At 32.5% G+C, this 14,798-nt stretch overlaps 1 non-coding gene across 1 annotated transcript; it reads right to left on the minus strand.

Annotated features, from left to right (window-relative positions):
* Positions 1–14,691: 14,691 nt before the first annotated feature.
* LOC113861607 lies at positions 14,692–14,798 on the minus strand. Its single transcript, XR_003504271.1, has one exon. It is a non-coding gene; the product is annotated as a small nucleolar RNA R71 (small nucleolar RNA).

Raw genomic sequence — 14,798 nt, forward strand, 5'->3', positions numbered from 1 at the left:
GGTCTAGCTAAGAGATATTTGGAATTTAACATGCCTTTTAGGAAGAGATGTAGTCTAGATAACTTGGTTAGAATTTTTGAGACATGTAATTTTGGTTTATAATTTGTATTTTTAGCTCTATATTGAACAACTCTTATGTAAATAACATTACAAAATAATTATGTATGTATATGTTTTGGATTTTGTGATGATGCCTTGAAACTCTATTTTATTATTGAAACAATGAGTTTTTATTTTACTGATTATTGTGAAATAAGTGTTGGATTTTCCTAAAAATTTGAAAATTTTATACATGGGTAAATTACATTAGTATGTCATGCGTCCTTTGAAAAAAGGGGTTGTGACAAAAATCCTATAATTGAGCCTCAGAAATCACCCTTAGAGGTCTTTCTCTCACTCTCTAAAAGTCTAGAAAAGAAAATTGATAAAAGATACTTAAATTTTGAGCTTCAGATCTATGTATAATTTTTTCCACTTTTTTAGGATCATCACTTTTTATGAGAAAAATAATCATGCAGAGGGCTTCTTGCAGTGCTAGGATCTAGAACAATCACCATTTATAAGAAAAGGAGTCATGCGTAGCTGTATTTCTTCATAAGGCTTGCACGTCATCACTATTTGTGAGAAAAGGAGTCACATGTCATACTACTAAGGTGTTTTTGTTTTTATTTTTCTATTTTTCTTCCTAAAATTAATGAAAGTTCAACTAAAAACAGTTTTTAAAACTAAATTACCAAACAAATTTTATTTGTATTTGTTTTCTTAAAATTGGTTTACAAAATTGCTTTAAAATGTAATTTTTAAAAAATTAAAAATAAAAATTAAATCAAACAAGCTCCAATCTCTTTTGATATCTGATTTTCATTCTAATTTCCAATTTAGCCTTTTGAGCATGTCCTTGTGCTTTATAATATACATGTCTATCTCATCAATATTGTGTAGAACAGACAACCATGTTCTTTTTCGATCTTCAATTGCCATGTGCACTACATCATTGCCCGAAATCCATTTGTGATCTGCATTCTTCATGTGTAACGAGATTTTAAAAGGCTTATAATGTCAACATTCTAAATATTCTGTACAAAAATCAATTGCTTATAGTCAATGCCAAAATGCATACAAAATGTGTATATCAACTTTATCAAGTTACGGTACCTCTTTCGTCTAACGTTTATTATCTTTTAACAAAAGAAATTTATGAACCCTAACGGTGACTAAGTTGACATAGTGTTAAACTCAAATTACCTCGTACGAAAAGAAATTAATAGTTTGCCTAAGTTTGTGGAATGAATTAAAATAAATCTCCAATGTTTGTTAATTTCCTCATCTCTTAATCCTTTTTTTAGTATCCTTAAAGTATTTTGAATTGAGAAGTTTTCTTTTTGAAAGAAAACCTTGCTGTATACATACAAGTTTAATGAAACCTATCATAAATCTAAAAAGATATGGCAAATATGTTAATAAATTGTCTAACGAAAGGGTTAGGTTGGGGGAGTGAGTGGAGTTGGGAGTTAAATTGTAAATATTTAAAATATATTTAAGTAATTACTTATAAATATTAATTTAAATAATAAAATATTAAATGATATGATATGCCACGTATAAGTGCTAAGTTAACTCTCTCTCAGTTATTACTTAAGAGGAAGAAGTTGACGGTAGAGACTAAATTATAATTTTTTTGACATTTTAGGGACTTAACAAAAAATTTTATAAAAATTTATTGTAAAATGTGTTATATTTATAAGTAACAATCACATATATAAACCTAATTAAAAAAAATTCATGAAATAAATAAAAAATATATATTTGTATACCAAATTAGTATTTATTAATTTTTTTAAGAAAAATGCATTGTACAGTAACATTATAATTAAATTATTTGTTATATTTAATAGAGTTATACTATAATTTAAAATAAAACTTTAAAACTGAAATAATTACAAATACTTTTTTAAAAATAAATTAATAATATATTAAAATTAATTCCAATAAGATTGAAGAGAATAAAATTTATATTGTAATATAAATTCAATATCAATTATTCATCAATTTTATGGTATCTTTTAACATTTTATAAAATTGTGTACACTTTTTATTATTTTATATAATTTTTTTAAATAGTTGCTAAAAATATTGGAAAAATTAATATATCTATTTTATATAATAATAAAAATTATAAAAAATATTAACCTTTTTTTCATGACGCGTATTTATTATAATTTAAGATCAATATATCATTAAAATTTAAAAATAATTTTTCTGTTATCATACAGTAATATGTAATTATCAATTGTGGACTTCTTTATTTAAAAATAAAACGTAACTCTAAAATTTTAGAATTCTTTTTATATTTTATGAAGTATAAATAAGTTGAAAGGAAATAAAAAGGTAGCAAACATATTAATGGGTAATATGATAGAAATAAGAATGAAATAAAATTTAACAAATATTTTACAAATTAAAAAGAATATGATAGAATAAATAATGACCTTAAAAATATTAAAACCATAATTTATATGGATAAAAATTGAAATACAGATGACAGAATTATTCGTAAATGTTTTTGCATTTTACTATGTAAAGTTCATTTGTGAAATCAGTCTCTATAATTACATCATAATTAAAAACATGGTCAACGCAAACTAAATTTAAATAGGAAAAATTAAATGAATGCAGCAACAATCAAACCCTTTTCTCATCTTTTCTTTTCCATATTTAAATGTTGCATGCTCCCTTACTCGACTTTAGATCAAAGTGAATATTTGTTACGTCAACACGAATGTTACAAATCTTATCAAATATTAATTGAACGTTGTATGTGTCTTTTCTATGGGCTCACAATAAATAAAATTAACTCGACAGGTTTGTGTGGCTTTTATATTGTTAAAATGTGAGACATAATCCCGTCGCACTTAACTTGTCCCAATTGAACAAGAAAGTGAAAACAAATTATGAATAAGATATTGTTTCTACGTAAGGGTTGATGCAAGCACATGTTCATTATGACATAAACGTAATAGCTGATTTGGAAGAATCATATTTTACAATCGGAAAAAGTTGGTTAGAATAGTTGTCGTGTTCACATGATGCGTTGAGATTGATTATCTGTTCTAAAATTTTGGTAGGATTATTTTTTGTTTAAACATTAATTCGACGAGATCAATATATAATAATATAAGGATGACATTGAATTAACTCAAATTATCAATATATTAATTTTAGTATTATGTATTAAATTATAAAATTAAAGAAATATATAATAATTGACAACTTCATATCCTGAACTACAACAACATTACAAAAAACAAAAACATTAACAACAATAAAGAGACCATCCTATTTAAATTTCAATTTATCAGGCATCAAATTAAATTTGAAATTATATAAAAGAATATTTTCAACAACGTGAAACTCTTTACGCTCTAGTATCTTATCATAAAAAGCCTTAATGTGCTCCTTGTAAATGTTAGAGTTTTCATATACTTCTCTACGAATCTCCTCCAACTTTTGTAATTAAAGCTTCCGATGCGAACCAGTTCTATCCATATTCAGATTACATTGCTTGATCGCCCATAATGCCTTATGCTCCACTTCCACTGGTAGATGACATGCCTTGCCAAAAAAATCCAAACCTGTAGAAAATATGTGACTTGACAAAATATACAACAGCACAAGCATCATTAGTACGGGTGGCCTTTGTCTCCACCCACTTGTAGACATAGTCCACTGCTAACGAAATATAAACAAAGGCAAATGAAACAGGAAAGAGACCCATAAAATCTATACCCATTATGACAGAAATGAGCTTTTAGAGTGCTATCTTAGACAGTGGTTAGTACGAATCGCTTTATAATAATATATTTAGAGAGCAGTTAGCGTTGAATCGCTCTTTAAGGTATACCTCTTAGAGCGGTTCATAGAGAACCACTTTCTTATGTATACTTCTGAGAGCAGTTGATAAAGAACTGCTTTCTAATGTATACTTTGAGAGCAGTTGATAGAGAACTGCTCTCTAAAGTTTTTTTTTTCTATCTTATAAATGAAGCATGCTCTCAAATCTTTTCATCTTGCTAACAAAGTTGGTCACTTTAACATCTGTAAGTTCTCTACATCTTCTTCATCTTTTATGCGCTAACAAAATTGTTCTTTGTCTCTTTCACTGTAGGTTCTCTTCGTCTTCTCTGCATTACCAAAGTTGATTTCTTTTACATCTGTTGCTACCTTTCTTATTGATCTATTTGTTCTTTCTTTCTTTCTTTTTTCCTCTATTAATTGTGAACCATCCCACTAATTTGTTCTCTTTTCTCTGCTTAATAGTATTGCAGATGTGGACTGTTTGGTTAATACAACGTGCAAACTCAATAAGTTTCAATTTTGATTTGTGATAAAAATGAAGAAATTTTGAACATAACAATAAATTAATTTTGGTTTGAAATAGAAAACTCACGAAGAAAGAAATTTCAAATTTCAGATTTGTCGTATACTTTAAATGACATTCACTTTATGAGAGCAATTCTACGTAGAACTGCTTTCTAATATCAATATTTGAGAGTGGTTGTTTAACCACTCTCTGAAGTGCAACACATTGGATAGCGCAAGATTTTAAAGCATTTTTAAATGCTCCCTAAATTAAAATGGAACTACTCTCACATCTCCATTTTGGCATAGTGACCCATACATCAAACACATCACCGGAAGGAAGATGTAGTTGGGGCATCTCATTCCTGCACGAGATGTTCCCAGTCCTTGGGCATTGCTTACATGTCTTACAAAAGGTTTGTGCATCTTGGAACATGGTGAGCCAATATAGTCCATAATCTAAGATCTTCTTGGCTGTATACTGAGATCTAAAATGTCCACCACAAGCCAAGGAATAGAAAAATATAAGTATAGATTGAAACTCAGATTTAGGCACACATTGTTTGATGATTTTGTCCTGCACATCTTCCACAAGTATAGATTATCCCAAATGTAGTATTTGGAATCACTCTTCAGCTTGGCATCCTGAGTTTTAGAAACGTATGTAGAAATCTCCTTGGTAGCTAAATAACTCACCAAGTCTGCATACCAAGGATCATGTCCTCCAATGTGGTAAAGCTGCTCATCTGGAAAAATATCTTGAATGAGGAGATCGTAAAGTGGTTACTAAATTTTGCTCAAATGATTTGCACCTAAGTTTTCTGTACCACTTCTATCTTTGATCTCAATGTCAAGTTCTTGCAATAGAAGCATCCAGCAAATTAGTCTCAGCTTAGAATCTGACTTCTTAAGCAAGTACCTCAAAGTTGTGTGATAAGATAAAACAATCACTTTAGAGCCAAGTAAATATGAATGAAATTTGTCGAAAGAAAAAACAATGGCTAAAAGCTCTTTTTCTATAGTAGTGTAATTTGCTTATGCTTTATCCAAGGTGCAAGAAGCATAGGCTATGAGATAGGGTTACTTCTCCACTTCTTGACCAAAGACAACACCAACTACAAAGTTTGAGATATCACACATAAGCCCGAATAGAATCTCCCAACTCAAAGGCTGAATGATGGGAGTAGAAGTGAGGCACCTTGTCAGCTCATCAAAAGCATCCTCGTAGATCTAATCAAAGATGAAATCAGCATCCTTCTACAAGAGACTGGACAATGGAGATGCAATCTTACTAAAATCCTTAATGAAACGCTTATAGAAATGTGCATGACCAAGAAAATAGCACACTTCCTGCACACAGGTGGGGTAAGGTAAGGAAACAATTACATCAATCTTAACTCTATCAGCCTCAATATCCCTGTTAGACACTACATGCTCCAATATAGTATCCTCAGTCACCATAAAATAACATTTCTCATAATTTAGAACCAAATTGAACTGTTTGCACTTATCCAATACTCTAGACAAGCTATCTAAATATGCATCAAAGGAAGAACCATAAACAGTAAAATCATCCATGAATACTTCAAGTGAGGTCTCTAGAAAGTCCACAAAAATATTCATCATACACCTTTGAAAAGTGCCAAACGTGTTTCATAGTTCGAATGGCATTTGTTTGTAAGCAAATGTACTGAAGGGACAAGTGAAAGTGATCTTATGCTGATCCTCCATAGCTACATGTACCTAAAAATAACCAGAAATACCATCAAGAAAACAGTAATGAGACTTTCTCGCTATTCGTTCTAAGACCTAATCAATGAAAGGCAAGGGAAAGTAATCCTTGCGAGTGGCCCGATTCAACTTTCTATAATCAATACAAATTCGCTAGTCATTCAGAATTCTGATTGGAATTAATTGATCAAATTGGTTCTTTATCACTGTTATGTTGATCTTCTTTGGTACAACGTGTATCAGACTCACTCACTCACTGTCTGAGATCAAGTATATCATGCTGGCATCTAGCAGTTTACTCACTTCTTTCTTCACCACCTCTAGGAGGGTGGGATTCAATCTTATTTGAGGCTCTCTCATAGGTTTGGTATCTTCATCAAGCAGGATTATGTGCATACAAGCAGAGGGACTAATACCTAGAATGTCTATCAAAGTCCACCCAATCGCTTGCTTGTAGGCTACTAAAGTCTGTAGCAACTTCTCCTCTTGTCCAGTTTCAAAATATGCTGAACTGATCATTAGCAACTTGTGATTAGCCTCTAAAAGTGCATACTTCAAGTATTTGGGCAGAGGCTTCAGTTCAAGTGTAGGTGGCTGCACAATAAAGGGAAGTGTCCTAGTGAAGAAGTCCTATTCTACAGCATGTATCTGGGCAGGTTTAAGAGTATGTGTACTTGCTGTAATCAAGCTAGAGCTTCCCAAACCTGTTGCTGCATCACATAAAACATCATCAATTGTTACATATGTATCTATTTCAGCACAAACTTTACAACAATCCACTATAGTGCATGTACATATATCAGTTGTTTGTATGTACATGTACATATAGTGCATGCACATACAAACAAATTAATGTAGTACTAGGTTGAATTAACCTAGGTCGTCCTCTTGTGAATATTGGGTATGAGATCATATATCAAACATGGCATAGGTATCAAGTTCAAGAAATAAAAAGGGGTTGTTGTTTTTAAGTTCAAAAGCATTCAAGCAGGAAATTTAAGTTAAGAGAATCAATTAACAAAATATATTAACCCCTAGTTCATCCATACTAGTTCAATTATAAATCCTCTAAAAATTAATAACTCATTCTTTCCTAGAATTTAGTTAATTAGAATAAGCATCAATTAACCCTAAATTCTCATGCAAGATTAAGCAACTCACTTGAGCTCTAATTTCTAGTCCTTAGAATTAAGCAAAGTTAGGACCCAACCTATAATTAAGCCAACTAAGTTTTGAAACCCTTGTTAAGAATAAAATTTAGATTAATTAAGCAACAACCACCATTTAATTCCTAACTTAGTCCTGAAGAAATTAGGGAAAGTGAAATTCAATGGAAAAGAAATTAATATTGGCAATCAAATCAAGATTTTAAGTGTAACATCCTCAATTTCTTATTTCAAAATAAATAAATTTTATAGCAAAAGAGAAAAATTGAAGAACTTTTATTCTATTTTATAAATTTAAGGATTGAATAAAACAAAACTCACATTCCTCTTATGAAAATTTTATCAGATTCTAACGTATTTAAAACTTCAAAGGAATAAATTATAGACTTTAAAGTAATAAATAAAACTTAAATTTACATCTAACACATTATCTGGTTCACGTAGTATACATATAAGTTTAGAATATCATTAAGAACATCTCCAAAAGTATTTATTACAACAAAATTTACCAAAACATTATAAATTCTAAAATTTGACATTAAAGAAATATTTACATAACTTAGTCAACATGAAATGTGAATAAGATAAAATTTTATAATTTCTTAAACTGTTCTAGTCTCTACAGAGCAACCTTGCTTTCAATACCACTGGATTATGATCCTAGAACGAAATAGCCATCTTTATCTCTTCACTTTCATTACTTAAAAATATTAGTAAGGGTGAGTATCTCCCACCCTACTAATTCTCTTTGCTCGACATAAAATTTATCCAATACAAAAAATATTGGCTAATACATTTCTAATGCATATCAATTAACAATAACACTCAAAATACACAAATCATCTATCATCATAGAGTACACCCACAACAACTAATTAACCATCTTTGCAGATATTTGTGACATGCATTCTTGCACTACTTTGTACGTCATAATGCATGTATTATACCATGTCAATCAATGTATCACAATACATGAGTCATAATCATTGGGTTCTATTATCCAAAACAAAATACTGAAGTTAGGGTTCAAAAGGGGGTTTTCGTGTCAAACTCTCTATCCTACACATTAGATTTTTGAGAAAACCTTAGTATTTTAAGGTCCCAATAGAAACTTAATATTTTCAAACCAAAATACCAAGAAGGAGTTAGGGTTTGGGATCAACTCTCTTTACCTAAAAATGGGTCTCTCAGGTCGAGCTTTCCTAGAAATCCAAGGGAGATGTACAACGTCCTGGTAGAGGATATTGTCTTAGGAGTTAAGGTTTCCTTGAGTATCACAAAGTATAAACCTTTAGATCGGATAAAATGGAGAAATAAGAATGAAGTTGAATAATCAAACTCAAAGAAACTTACTTAGATCTAAATGGTTGAGCTCCCAAGCCCGGATTTGAAGGAAGATTGATGTTTAGAGGAGGATTTTTGAGAAGAGAGGGTGAGTGATCAGAGAAAACAGAGGTAAAGTCAAAATTTTTTATTATAATCTAAGTTTTCTAGGTTGAAGGCCCTTAAATACCCTTTAACTCGCGATATTCTCGCTGCACCGAGCCCTCCTCTCGTTGTAGCAAAAAAACCAGCCAAAATTTTCCTTTGCTGTCTGTAATTCTAGCTACAGCAAGAGCTCCTCGTTACAACAAAAGCATTCTTGCTACAGCAAGCGAGCATCAGAATGCCTGATTCTGGACGCATCTTTCTCGCTACAACAAGTGATATCTCACTACAGCGAGATACCCTACACCCAAAACTCATATTTTTCTATACAAGGGCCACAAAATTCAGGGTGTTACAACGCTTCCACCCTCTCAGGAATTTTGTCCCCAAAATTCACTTACCAACATTCATATTTCCAAAAATCTCTTATGTTCCAGAACTTTATTTTCCCCAATAATTAATAAAACCCTTTGAGATGATTGCAACCTATTCATCGGACTCTCCCTCTAACATTATCCATATCCTTTTTCCTCCGCATAAAGAATACACATTCTATCTTTGAATTTGATGAGTTGGCTAACATTGTAACAGGACCCCATGTCTTTAATTTCTATATATCACATTATGTCATACATGTATCTAGACTGCACTAAAATGACACTACTCACCCACAAAAACTTCAAGGAAAGACACACTGCACTCCTAATGTTAGGTTCAAACTTTCGAATTTGATGAATCCATATTTTTACTGATATTTTAGCATAATTCTAACTCAGAAAAAGAGAATGACTTGAAGTTTTCTTTCAATTTGTAGTTATTTTCGCAATTGTGGAATTTTTGCTTAGAATTAAGTTTTTAATCTTGTTTTTGAAGGAATAATTCGAGCAAGGTTCATGGAAATGGAGGCTTGATAAAAAGGAAGAGGAAAGTAGCAAGTCTGGACTCCAAAACACAAGAACAAGGAAATGCAGGCTGGGCGTGATCACTATTGTCAGTGAAAGTGATCACTCCAGAGCTCAAAGAAGAAGTGAAGCCTGAGCGTTACCACTTTTGCCAGGAAAAGTGAGAGTTCCAGAGAAGCCTCAGACTCAGCATGCTCTGCGTTATCACTTTTATCATTAAAAGTGAGCATTCTAGAGAGACAAAATATCAGGAAAGCTTCGCGTAACCACTATTGTCATCGAAAGTGACCGTTCTAGAGAGCCTTCAACTTGGCAAGTTGCGCGTAGTCACTTTTATTCATAAGAGTGATCACGCGCAACCACTTGAGCTCTGTGGTGACACTTTTATCAACAAGAGTGATAGTTCCAGAAAGCTCTTAATTCAGCGAAGTTGCGCGTGGCCACTTTTTCTCATAAAAGTGTTAGCGTGCAACCAATCAACCTTCTGCGTAGCTACTATTTTTGAGGAAAGTGATAACGCTCAAATCTGGAAATTTCTATAAATACCAGAAACACTCAGATTTTCGGGGATTCTATTCATTTTCAGTTTGGTTAGTTAGATTCTCGTTGGGGAGAGTGAGAAAGAGGATTGGGGAGTCGAATCTTGGAGCTTCACGAAGAGACATTGGAGTGAAGCGTGTTGCCATGGCAATTCTGAGTTTCTTTTTCTCTTCTTCTTCTTTCTCTTTCTTTGCTTCCATGTCTGTGTAATTCTTTATAGTTAGGAGTTTATGGAACTCGAATTGATGTATTGATTGGATTCTTGCTTCTGAAATTCGAGTAATTGGATTAATTGAGTTGTTAATTCTGCACTTTACCTAATCTTTGAATGGGAATTCATTTGATTAACCTTAGAGGAACATTTGCCAATGGGAATTGGATTTGATTCTCTAATATGAATTAACAACCAAAATTAGGGGTTTCTTAGGGATAAGTACACTTAATTCTGCAATCCTAATGTTCTAAGTCTTAATGCAACATAAAATTGAACTTCACCTAAGGGATTAGGGTGATTGAGTTGATTGTTAGGGTCAATGAGTTAAGGAATTAACCTTTGGCTATTAATATGCAAAATTGATTGTCAATTAACCAAGTTCTTGAATGTTCAGAGGCATAATTGAATTAATATTGACATTCTTGTAAAGTAAATTCATAACTATTCTTCATTCCTATCTCAATCCATCACAACTTTTATACTCTGTTTTTACTGTAAGTTAATTCTTTGTATTGTTCTGGTTTATTGCTATTATATGTTACAAATCTCACTCAAAATTTGTATGGCTCAAATGGTTGTAATTCTGTGAATTGATACTTGAAATCTAAATTCCCTATAGAGACGATATTCTATTCTTAAAAATTACTCATTACTAGCTGCAATTCCTAATGCACTTGCTAGTGTTAGATTGCAAACAACAAAATTCTTTCCTTAATTAACACTTCCTTTACCATCACTACTTGGATGTACACCTTGCTTACCATTTCCTTTTACCACTTTTACCTTACCAGATTGGTACGACTATCCTAAATCATAATTGTCCAGAAGTTTTATTTACTCATTTCACTATCTATTTAACCTTTGTATCCAAACCCATACTTCTATGGATCTTGGTACAAAATTTGTCATTGCAAATTCCTAGACATGCATCATTAAACTTTCTCATGTAGTTTTGTTCATCCAAAGACAAACTTAATGATTTCTCTGCTAGAATCCCGTCTCAATACTTCATGCTCACTTTAAGTTTCTATTCCTAAACTAGGTAAAGTCTAAAAATTGATATTTATGTTGGTGATTTCCTTCTAACAAGAGATTCATCTCATATTATCTCTTCTTGTTGGAACACATTTTGACTAATTCATCAAAAAATATATGTGACATGTCTCTGTTTATTTTAACAAAAAAGTTGTGACAGGTCTAATGTTGAACATCACTACCATTAACCACTTCTAACGATCCTTTCCATCTATTTCTCTTACTTCGATTACGATCAACACTAAACTAAATCCCAATCTAAGATCTATAGCGAGTTTGAGTTTATTCATATGCAATAGCTCCGTTACCTTCCTTAGAACGACCTTAGAAACTTCTCTTATATTGGAGTACTCCCACTTCTAGATAATTTCATTCTCAAGATAATACAATGTTAAGAACTTTTCAATCTTCCCTATTTTTCACTAAATCATTCACGATAAAGGTCCATAAACAATTGGTACCTAAGTACCCAGAACTAAGGATTTATATTTATATCAAGGACATGATTGGACAAAACCAATCCATTCTTGGCATTATAATTTATTAGAAACAGAATAGGAACTTCAAATTAATTGCAAGAATTTACTTTGAGAGGTTATAGATCAACCAAGCATGGATTTAAACAACAACTGATTCATTAATGAAGATGGTTACAATGATAGTACATGGTCACAAGTTACACAAGTTATAGACAAAACAAAAGTTTTTGTGTCATGATGAACCATATACAAGATTTCAAAATTGCATCAAAATGACAAAATCCTATTAACAACATTATGTCACATTGACCCTAAATTGTATGTCATTCATCACTTGATGTGGCAAGGTAAGAGGTCCTTGATGAATCCATATTTTTACTGATATTTTAGCATAATTCTAGCTCATTTAATAAGGAAAATATATGAAGAAAGCAGAAAAACTCAGAAAAAGAGAATGATTGAAAGTTTTATTTCAATTTGTAGTTACTTTCGCATTTGTAGAATTTATGCTTAGTTCTTAAGGAATTTATCTTGTTTTTGAAGGAATAATCTGAGCAAAAGTCATGGAAATGGATTATCAATGGAAAGGAAGAGGAAGAATGGCAATGTTGGACTCCAAAATACAAGAATTATGGGATACAGACTGGGCGTGATCACTATTGTTAGTGAAAGTGATCATTCCAGAGCCTAAAAGAGAAGAAGAGCCTGTGCGTAATCACTTTTATTTACAAGAGTGAACGTTGCCAGTGTGCGTTATCACTTTCGCCAACGAAAGTGAGCGTTCCAGAGAAGACTCCATTCCTGATGAGCTGCGGGTTGTCACTTTCGCCAACGAAAGTGAGCGTTCCAGAGACACTTGTATCAGGACAGCTTGCGCGTGGTCACTATTACTCACGAAAGTGATCACGCGCAGCCCTTGACCTCCTGCGTTGCCACTATTATGAATAAAAGTGAATGTTCCAGAGAAGCCTTCAACTCTGCAAGTTACGCGTGGTTACTCTTGCTCTTCAAAGTGAACATGCGCACTACATAAAGCTTCTGCGTGGTTACTCTTGTGAAAAAAAAGTGACAACGCACAGAACTGGAGTTTCTATATATACATGATTGAAGCGCGAAAACGGGGGTCTTTTGCTCATTTTCTGTTTTGTTAGTTAGATTCTCGTTGAGAGAGAGTGGAGAGAAGATTGGGGTCGAAGCTTGAAGCTCCAAGAAGAGGGATCGGATTGGAGCTCGTGGCCATGGCTGCTCTGCATTCTTCTTCATCTTCTTCTTCTTCTTTCTCTGTTTTTGTTGCAATGTGTGCTTAATTTCCCATAGTTAGGGGTTTATGGAACTCGAGATGATGTGTTGATTCGACTTTATCTTCTGAACTTTAAGTTCTTGGATTAATTGAGTTGTTAATTCTGCTTTTCATGCAATCTTTGAATGGAAATTCATTTGATTAATCAAGAGGAATCGTTAACAATGGGAATTGGATTGTTTGCTCCGATCTGAATTGGCAACCAGAGTTTAGGGATTCTTAGGGATAAGGAGACCTAATTCTGCAATCTTATAGTTCTAATTCTTAATGCAACTTGAAATTGAATCTCACCTAAGGGATTAGGGAGGTTTAGTGGATTGTTAGGGTCAATGAGTTAAGGAATTAACCTTTGACTATTACTATGCGAAACTGATTGTCAATTAACCAAGTTCTTGAATGTTCAGAGGCATAATTGAATTAATACTAATATTCTTGTGAAGTATATTCCTAACTATTCTTCATTCCTATCTCATTTCATTACATACTCTGTTTTTCTGCAAGTTCTTTACTTTAATTGCTTTTGTTTACTGCTGTTATATGTTACAAATCTCATTCCAAAATTCGTATGGCTCAAATGGTTATTATAATTCTGTGAAGTGGTACTTGAAACCTAAATTCCCTGTGGAGACGATATTCTGATCTTAAATTTACTCATCACTTGCTGCAATTCTAGTGCACTTGCTAATGTTAGATTGCAAACAACAAGTTTTTGGCGCCGTTGCCGGAGAATTTGAGTTTCAATATCATTAGTAACATGAGAATAGCTAGATTGAGTATTTTGTTTCTCTGAATTTCTGTAGTATTAGTCTGTAGTTAGACATTTTGTCCATTATGCAGCTTTTAAACTTGTGTTTCAATTACTTTTACTGATATTTGCTGCATAATTTTCGTGGTGCAGTTCTGAATACTAACTTGTAGTTTACTTTTGCTTCATTTTGAATTGTATATGCGTGGCAAAAACAAAAACAAATCAACTCTAGTCTTTGATCCTGACATAGACATAACCTTAAGAAGATTGAGAAAAGAGTCTAGAGCAGAAAAAGCCATAGGGAGTGATAGTGAGTTAGAAGCTATCCATTCTCCAGAATCTCAGAGTAATCCTAGAGTGAAAAGAACACCTACATCTTTGAGACAACTAAATTCAGAAATAGAGATGGCAGAACAAAATAGAATTAGAACATTAGGGGACTATGCAATTCCTAACATGCAAGGTTTTAACTCTTCTATAATCAAGCTAACTATTCAAATCAACCATTTTGAGATTAAACCTGCCTTGTTACACTTAGTCCAACAAGATCAGTTTTCTGGTGGAAATTCTGATGATCCTAACTTACATATTTCAAATTTTTTATAGCTATGTGACACCATAAGAATAAATGGGGTTAGTGAAGAAGCCATCAGACTGAGACTATTTCCTTTTTCCTTGAGAGATAGAGCAAAATGCTGGTTACAAGCTCAACTACAAGGAAGCATTACAACTTGGACAGAACTTGTGAACAGGTTTCTAACCAAGTACTTCCCTCCATCCAAAGCTGCTAAACTGAGAGGAGAAATTACATCCTTTGTTCAGCAAGATGGAGAATCATTGTATGAAGCTTGGGAAAGATACAAAGAATTGCTTAGAAGGTGTCCACATCATTGTAT

This window comes from Abrus precatorius, unplaced genomic scaffold (assembly GCF_003935025.1).
Source record: "Abrus precatorius isolate BTA unplaced genomic scaffold, Abrus_2018 Scaffold1, whole genome shotgun sequence".
Lineage (NCBI taxonomy): Eukaryota > Viridiplantae > Streptophyta > Magnoliopsida > Fabales > Fabaceae > Abrus > Abrus precatorius.